The sequence below is a fragment of the Phasianus colchicus genome, chromosome 2 (genome assembly GCF_987193195.1).
Source record: "Phasianus colchicus chromosome 2, bPhaCol1.hap1.1, whole genome shotgun sequence".
Taxonomy (NCBI): Eukaryota; Metazoa; Chordata; class Aves; order Galliformes; family Phasianidae; genus Phasianus; species Phasianus colchicus.
In genome coordinates, this window is record NC_143437.1 from 17,965,238 (window position 1) to 17,974,407 (window position 9,170).

Genomic DNA, 9,170 nt, shown 5'->3' on the forward strand with positions numbered 1-9,170 from the left:
TTGAGGATGTTTAGGTTTGATATCAGGGAGAAGTTCTTTACCAAGAGAATGGTGAGGTGCTGGCACAGGCTGCCCAGAGAGGTTGTGGTTGCCCCGTCCCTGGAGGTGTTCAAGGACAGGTTGGATGGGGCCCTGGGCAGCCTGGTCTAGTTTTGGATGTTGATGGCCCTATATGCGGCAGGGAGGTTGGAGCTTGATGATCCTTGAGGTCCCTTCCAACCGAAGCCATTCTATGATTCTACATGCTGTGCAGCACAGTTTTTGTTAGGTGCCCTGGGTGGGATTTAAGATGTGATGCGGACACCATCGTATCAATGAGCTTCTTGGAGTGTCTTTATAATGGAAACAAGGAAGTGAGACACTTCTAAGACAAAATTCATCTCACCAGAAGGTAAATGTCTCAAATAGGTGTCTCAATCACAGTCTAGTTTTGTTTCTTGCTTGACTCTGAAGGGATTCTGAGCTGAAAATGTCAGCTGTTTTCAGGCTGAATATTACAAAAAAGTTTCTTCTCAGAGCAGTGAGGCAGTGGCACAGGCTGCCCAGGGGGTGGAGGAGTCACTGTCGCTGGAGGTGTTGCAGAACCATGTAGACATGGTACTGAGGAATGTGGTCAGTGGGCATGGTGGGGGTGGGTTGGACTAGAGGATCTTAGAGGTCTTTTCCATCCTTAATGACATAATTCTATGAAATGAGACAGATTTTACCAGTCATGACAGATTTGTTACCAGCTAAGTTCTGCTGGTGATCAGATACTCTCCTGCTGATACATGGCTGGAGTTAGACACAGGAACTACTTTATTTAAGGGACAACAGTGCTGTCCAGCTCCTGTATGCAAGATGCTGATGCTCTTAGCTAGCCCATCTTCACAGTCATATTTGTACAGGAATGTACTTTAGTTTGATATAAAACCTTTTTAGGGTTGAAGAAAATCTCCGAAGAAAGGCTGAGGGAGCCATGGCTGTTCATGTTCTGAAGAAGGCTCTGAGGAGATCTCATTGTGGTCTTCCAGTATTTAAGAGGAGCTTATAATCAGGAGGGAGAGTGACTTTTTAAGGGAGAATGGCTTTTAAACTAAAAGAGAAGAGATTTATATTAGATGTTAGGAGGAAATCCTTCACTCAGAGAGTGGCGAGGTCCTGACGCTGCCCATAGAGCTGTGGTACCCCATCCCTGGAGGTGCTCCAGGCCAGATTGGATGGGGCCCTGGGCAGCTGAGCTGGGGGTGCAGCCCTGTCCATGGCTGAGGGTTGGACTGGGTGGGCTTTAGGGTCCCTTCCATTCCAACCTAAGCCCTTCTTTGATTATTTTAGTTTAGGTATTTAAAACAGAGTAAGGGTAGTCGAAGAATTCCTGTCAGAGGGCCAAGAGAACCTTTAGGAAGATGGAAAGATAAATTATATGTCTAAAGAAGAGTAAGATCAGTTCTACAAGTAAATACACATTTTGAAAATTAGGCATTTAGGCAATAAAATGTGTTTAGTCTTCTGTCTGTTATTGCTGTTAAAAGCCACTAGGTGGAACCTAAATACTGCATGAAAAGATGGGGGAAATTCTCATGATTTAACAGACTCAAAATGCTGAAAAGTGTGATTTTCTAACATGCATTAAAAAAAAAAAAACAACGTACACAAAAACTCCCAAATCTGTAGGACAATTTATCTTTAAGGATGTGCCAAATGTGAAAGATCTTTTGTTTATATATGATCTGTAAAATTTCTGCGATGTTGCAGTAAACTTTTTAATGTGTCCTCCTTTCTATATAAGACCTTTACCAGACATTAATTCTATTCATTTGTTTCAGTGCATTACTGCTAATAGAAATAGAGGGCAAATAGCAGTTGTTCAGTAAAAGCAGTGTGAAAGCAAGCAGGCAGGCCCTCTGCAAACTGCCTAGCCAGTATAACCCATTTAGGTTTTTTCTGTTGTATGGAGCAATTTTGCAACAGAGTCACTCCCAAGGTAAGGAGGAATGCTGAAGGTCATTGAGGGCAGCACACAGAAAAGTTTCCCTTCCCTGAGGAAAGCTGTTAAAAAGGAGCAGGATTTGAAAGAGAGCACTTAGACCTTTTTGACTCCAAGGATAGGAGTTGAGCTTGAAAATAAGGTGGGCAGTGCACAAACAGATGTAGTCTGACCCTCAGTCTGGACCAAGGCCATCGTTAATAAAATGAATTACTTGTTCCTGATCAGCTGCCTGAATATCCTTACCAGCCCCACTGAACAAATATGTGTTTAATTGTGTGTAAAGCTGGTGTCAGTCTGCAGATGTCAACCATGTTGCTGTGAATTTACATCCATCTAATTGTTAAGAACAGTGAGCCAATCTCATGCATATTCCATATCTTGCATTCAACTGCTTACAGCAGAAGTAAAACAAAGGAATGACTCTTCAGACAGCTGGTTCATGAATTATCCCTAGGAATTCTCTTACACTATGGTATTTTCTTTTCTAAAGTCCTTCCTGCACTCAGTTTTACTGGTATTTTGCAGGATTCCTTCCCTTATTGCACAGATAGCTTTGGGCTGCTTTGATCTGAGGTAAATAGCAGTGACAGTTTTCTCTGCAGATGTGGTGTGTCTCCTAACAGGTTGCCATGGCTTGCCTAGCTTTGTCCTCTTCAGGTCTGATGCTCTGTGTCCCAGGGGCAGCTGGGTGCACCAGGGATTATCTCAGCAGAGGTATAGATCAGCAAAACTGGCATGCTTGCCTTTCCTCATCAACCTCTGTGAGAAGGGACTTGCAGCACCGCCTCAGTCTTCTTGTGAAACGTGATGTTCTGGGCATTTTGTTCTGACAGATTCAGTGCAGTCAGTTTTGTTTCTTAAAGAAACTCTGTAGTAATCTAAAGTTGCTTAATGAGTTCCTTTTAATTGGCAAGTAGTGATGGATTACTCTGTTTTTTAATAAAATGCAATTTAAATCAGGGGAATGCTTCCAGCTGAGTTTGGGGTGGCCTTGAAGCTGGTCATTGGATTATTTTAAGCTGGAGGACCTCAGCCTGTTGATGAGTCCTGCTTTCTCTTCTGCATGTGAATCATGAAGTGCTGTTTGGTTGAGAAATGCCTGAAATGTCCTGGTGTTCTGCAGTTCTAACCTGATCAATTCTTTTAAAAAACATTTTCCTTAAATTGCACCAGAATTATCCACTTGTAAATGAAACAAGAAGTACAGAAAAAAGAAAAAACCTTCCCCCTTCCCCCCTCCCCCCCAAAAAAAAACCCGCCACCAAAATACATCATGAGCTAAAACTAGATAAGAATCAGCAAAACTAATCTGCTATGATTTTTCCACTGGTCATTACCATTTGCAGCAGAGGCTTCAATGGCAATGTCCAGGTTTGAGCTTGTACACTGCTTCCATCTGTACTGCATCCCAGCGTGAGATACAGATGAGCATCCCTCCCCTTCCCTGATACTCTGCTTTCTGTAGGAAGGTAGTTCAAATGTGCAGCAGATATGGTGACCTTTCAGAATTGCTTTTGTCGTCTCAGTAGTCTTCTGGACAAGCATCCATTACCACATGCAAGGAAATTCTTGCCTTTTAAACAGTTGTTTGAGCAGCTCTGGAGGAAAGTTAGGGACTGAATGTTGATGAAAATTTGTTTATCCTTTGTTTTCTTTGGAAAGGTAGCATAGCACATAAGGGAAATGTAAATACATTTGTATTCTACGTATCCCTATTTGCTCATAGGCTGGCACATCCAGTGGGTGTTTTGGTGCTCATCACTCACATTTGAGCATCACCACTTTTCTATGTAGAAGCTATCACTATTCTCAAGTAGTACTGCAGGGTAACAGCTCTGTTTCTGACTCATTGTGCACTCTTGTGTGTGCAGTATTTTTTTCTTGAGGCTAATACACATCTTATGGACTTACCTTAATGTGAAGGATTGAGACAGAAGAGATGCTGTCCAATCTAATTCTTTGTCCTACAAAATTATTTCTCCAGATCAGATTTGAAGCTACTTGTTAAAATAAAGTGTTTCTGATGGTGATATATCTGGCAATGATTAAGATCTTTGAAGAATCAAGGTATCACTTGCTCAAAGCTGAACTGGCTGCAAGGGAAAGATGTTTTCATGACAGTTGTGTACCTTCATAAGGAGTTAGACTATTTTTTTCTCCCCAGCTCTGGATCAAAACCAAGTTGCATTTATTTACATTGTTATTAAAAATACTTGCTTCTTGTTGAAAGCAGTCAGGAAAGCATCTTAGCAAAAGCTGAAGTATTCAAAATGCAGCTGACTATGCCTGCCTTTTGCTTGGAAACAGACATTCCTGGAAACCCAATGGGAGGAACAGATAGAGATCTTCACCTGTTGGGGAGAGCAAGATGGCTTCCCTGGAGGCAGCGGAAGGATTGGCTGTGTTTGAGCAGGTGGCTGAAGGGAGTGCAGTAACATCTATATCTCACTGACTGTGCTTTTTTAATCCCTGAATCTTGCTGAACCTGCCCAGAGCTCCCTACAGACTATGCATGGCTGCAAAGTACCTCTCAGCCCTGGCATGCACGTCAGCTATGCCAGCTGCCCCCAGACCACAGCACACTGAAAGCTGCGTGATGCCATTACCCTGCTTCTTGTTCTCCCATGTCATTTTATGGAAGTCCACAGAGTAGGAAATAGCTTGCTCACAGCTCTGCATATGCTGATCAGTCTGCCACTAAAAGTGTATGTTTGTGCCTGCGTGTGTACATACATGCATATGAATGTTTGTGCTGCATGGCTGTGTGCATGAGTATACAGCAGCTGAGTTCTCACTGTCTGGAGGCACTAACCTGGAGGTCTTTGCTGTAGAATTGCCAAAAGATGAGGAATGGAGGATGATCTTAGAGAATCCTTTCAAGTTTGGCTGAAACCAGTTTACAGGTTTGAAGGTTCCTTGAAGTGGGGGGCATACGGTATGATTTCATGAACCTTTTTCCAGGGAAAGCCATACTACTGATCCCATTTTCCAAGTGAGCTTTTGAGTTCTTTGGAAAACTGACAGTTAAGGAATGAATGTGAGGCAGAGGAACCAGGAGGTCATCTCTCCCCATGCTCTGGTATGGATTCTGACTCTTAGCCTTGTACCCTGTTTCCATAGCTGTCCAGCATTTCCCTTTGACTTCCCAAAGGGATGGCAGATGTATTTGTTTGTAGCATGCTCTAAAAATATGAGGTATTATTACTACCATTGTAAAAATAGATTTGGACGGTGTCATGTGGGCTGTAATGGAATCAAAGTGTAGCAACAGGATGGCCCATCTCTGGAAAAAAGAAAAAAAAAAGAAAAAGGTTCATTTTTCTATTGCTGTTTTTAGACATAAGGAACAGCGCCTTAATAGGCATCAGAATTCTTGTTTAAAACAATTTCTTCCAAGAAGCTGTATAGCTGTAGGTACTAAGATTCTTTGGAACTTCACTGGAAAGTAGGGAATGGGAATGTGTCCTAACATTACTGGGGACTGGAGCCCATTGTCTTAGTCATGGCCTTTTTGTAAGGGTTTGAATATTTGACTTAATGGAAGATGCCAAGCAAGAAACAAATGTGGGTCTGCTCTGAGTTTCAATTACTGGGAAAGGTGAAAAAAATTAACAAATGCTGTCACAGTTATCACCTTTCTCAAGTACTCACGTTCTCTTTTCTATGAAACGCACTGGAGTCTTACAGGCAGTGTCTGTGCTAATCAAGAAAAAAATTCTGGAGTTCTTTTCTGGTAGATGGAGGAAAAATGTGTGTATAGTAAATAATATATCAACTGTGAAAAATAACTGTTGCTTTAGTCTGGACACAATAAGGAGAGCTAAGTGATTTGCTTTTTTCTTCAGGGAAAAGCAAATGAACTGAAAATAACGTTTTGTTCCCAGCTCTATTTCTGATTTTGCCATATGTTTGCTGCTAGAGACAACAGTTTGAAAGTCAGAGTCACAAAAGTAGCTGTGTTTTATTCTCTTACACAGTTAGTTCAGAATATTCTGACCCTGTTTTCTTGTGTGCCTGGAGATATTCCTGCTCAGAGCTCCTGGCATTCTGAGACCTGCCATCACCTCCTGGGCAGCCTGGGCATTTGTGCTGAAGCAGAAACATACTCTGGGATGCGACTGGAACAAGGTCATTTAGCCCCCAGGGGCTACAAAGGAGCCTGGGCCACCAGTTGACCTTAATTATTATTTATGCCTTTATTTGGGGTGGCCAGCAGGCTGAGGGAGGTGATTGTCTCCCTCTCCTCTACTCTTGTGATGGCCATGAAGGTGATCAGAGGGGTGATGCACCTCTCCTACAGAAACATGCTGAAGGAGCTTGGGGGTTGTTCAGCCTGGTGGAGAGAAGGCTCTGAAGAGACCTTATAGCAGCCTTGTAGTATATCTACAAGAGTCCTGGGGAGGACTCTATCTGGTAGTATAGTGACAAGACAAGGAGTAACAGTATTAAACTAAAAAAGGGTAAATTTAGATTACATGTGGAGAATGAGGGTGATCCACTCCCTCTCTGACACTGTTTCCATAAGCCTGCTAACTGAGCACTGAAAATTTGACCTCCTTGTGTGCTTGTGCAGATGCTACTGCTTCAGAATTTGCTTTTGCTGACACATCACAGGTTTTCTAGGTGGTAACTGGCTGTTTCCGAATGCCTCCTTTGTTTCTGTGGACAAAACTTTGTACTTCTTTTGAGTAAGCTTGGAATCACAGTTCAGCTTTGTACTTGATTTTGTCTCCTTTGCCATTTCTCCTGCTTTTGCTTGGAAATACTGATAGTACAGTCTTCTTTGGGGTATGGGCAGTTTTCTTTGGCTTTCTAGACGTAATAGATCATGCAGAGCTGAAAATCAATGGAGAAAAAATGAATGGAATGTTTAGAATTCTGAAGATTTAGTTTAAGCTTTTGGTTTGAGGCTTTTGTCTTTTAGATTAGCTCTGTAATCTGTAATACAGATATATCTATCATTGAGGTCCCAGCTAGCTAATGAAGGCTAAGGCAGGTGATACAACATCCTTCAGACACTTGCTACAATCTCAGCTTTAATGGCTTTGACAAATCCCCTCAAGCAGAATTGTCAAGCTGACTCTGTGATCAGATGTGCCCAAAAGCTTTAAAAACACCACTACGAATGTCAAATGAGACTGATGAAGTTAGATCCCATCTGCATGAGGGGATAAATTGTTCTTGAGTGTAATTTACAGTCTGAGCATTAAACTGTTGTAATCAAAGTCCAAGTGAGCCTCTGTGGGGCATAAATATCAGCAGCTGCGCTTCATACACAGTAGATCCTTTTCAAAGGCTATACATGCATATTAATTATTTTCCTAACTGAAATTTCTTTAAAGGATGCCTCAACCTGCCACAGATTGGAGAATATATCTAAGATTCTTAATTTACTTAGGTAACTGATGTTTTGAGGCTTTTATTTTGTTTGGAAATGTTATTTCCAACTTACTTAGCTATTATGTGAGTAAATTTAGAAGTGACTCACTTGTAACCTCCAATCAGGATTGGTTGAAGGGCAGTGGATTTATCAAGCTCGTGATTTCCACCGCATTAAGTAGAACTGAATCAACACCTGTGGAAAGGCTAATTCAGTATTTATGTGTAGTTGGAGATGGGAAGTGATTGGGGTCAGGATACAGAGGTACTTTTGCCCAGTAAATGAGAAGCAGATCAGTCTACAAGTTATACTGGGAAATACAGGATTTAATTTCCAGTGGGTTAGAATGGAACCGATGAGAAGTTTGTATATATATGAATCTGAACCTGTCTAGATCAGCAAAATTTTGAAGTTGTGTCACTATCTGTGGTATTCAGAAGCACGCTGAAATGCCTGGATGGTAACAGTCCATTGGCCTTCTCTCTGCCTTCTAGTATGCCTTAATCTGACAGGTCTAATCATAGAATCACAGAATGGCTTGGGTTGGTGGGGTCCTTAGTGGCCACCCAGTTCCAACCCTCCTGCCATGAGCTGGGCTGTCACCCACCAGATCAGGCTGCCCAAGGCTCCATCCAGCCTGGCCTTGAACACCTCCAAAAGTAACATTCCAACAATGCAATTAAAAAAAAAATAAAAGAAATATATGTGTTTGTAACACCAGCGTATGTCCACAGTAGTTTAATGATATCATGTCATATCACAGTATTCCCGCAGTGTTTTATTTTTCAATGAAAAATAGTTTCAAAACATAGTCAGGTAGCAGAAGTCAAATTACATAGAGATTGCTTTATAAAATACAGTGCAGTCTCTTCTGCACTGAGTAGATTTCACTTTGCTGAGACCTGAAGTTCCACTGTAGACTAGAGTGCATGACTGGCATGGCCTGTGGACTCAGGGGCACCCACTCACTGCCAACACAGGGCCAGACCCCGTGCCAGAGCCCAGAGGGGGCCCAGCCCCAGAGGAAACCTCAGGCCACTGTACGATCCCACGCACTGCGTGCAGGAGGATGTAGGTTATGTTGAACATCCTTTGCCTTGTATTTCCTAGGTCTCACAGTGCTTTATACTTTCAGGGCTATCAAATGCATCTTACCTGACAAGGTAGGGAATAATTTAGCAGTTTATCTATGAAATATTCTCAGTTTTCCAATTAAGACATCGGTGTACCAGAAAAATCACCAAGGGAAAGGACAAGTTATTCCTTACATACCAAGTTCTGGCGACCTTTCCACCAGTGCAACCGTAGGCAAAAACTTACTGCACATTACACTTAGCTGTTGTTTAATTGGCTGTTCTTCTGATGGAAGCAATTCTGGCAGTGCAATAAATCTCCTGGCCAATGGTGGATTGCTGTTTTCTTGTCAGTTTTATAACTAACTTTTCATTTAGTTCTACAGTTGAAGCAGGATTGCTTCAAGGTTGGAGGCACTAATGCCCATAATAACAAGAGATTACCACTCAGGAAATTTTCTGGGGAAAAAATGGTCATATCTTCAAGTAATTGAAAATTGGCCCATTCCTATTTCCGAAATAATTATTATGTGGAGGAAACAGTACTAAAAAGAGAAATGCTTTTCAAGATTGATTCAGTTATTGTGATTTTATATGATGAGTGACTGAAACTTGTTTGGATTCTTCCCAGAACAAATATACACGCTTCTGAAGTCCACTGAAGAACATAAAGAGCAGCAGCACTCATATAGAAGTACCAATTTAATCTTCAGTCCACCAGATGCTTTTGTGTTAGTGTGGAGAGTAC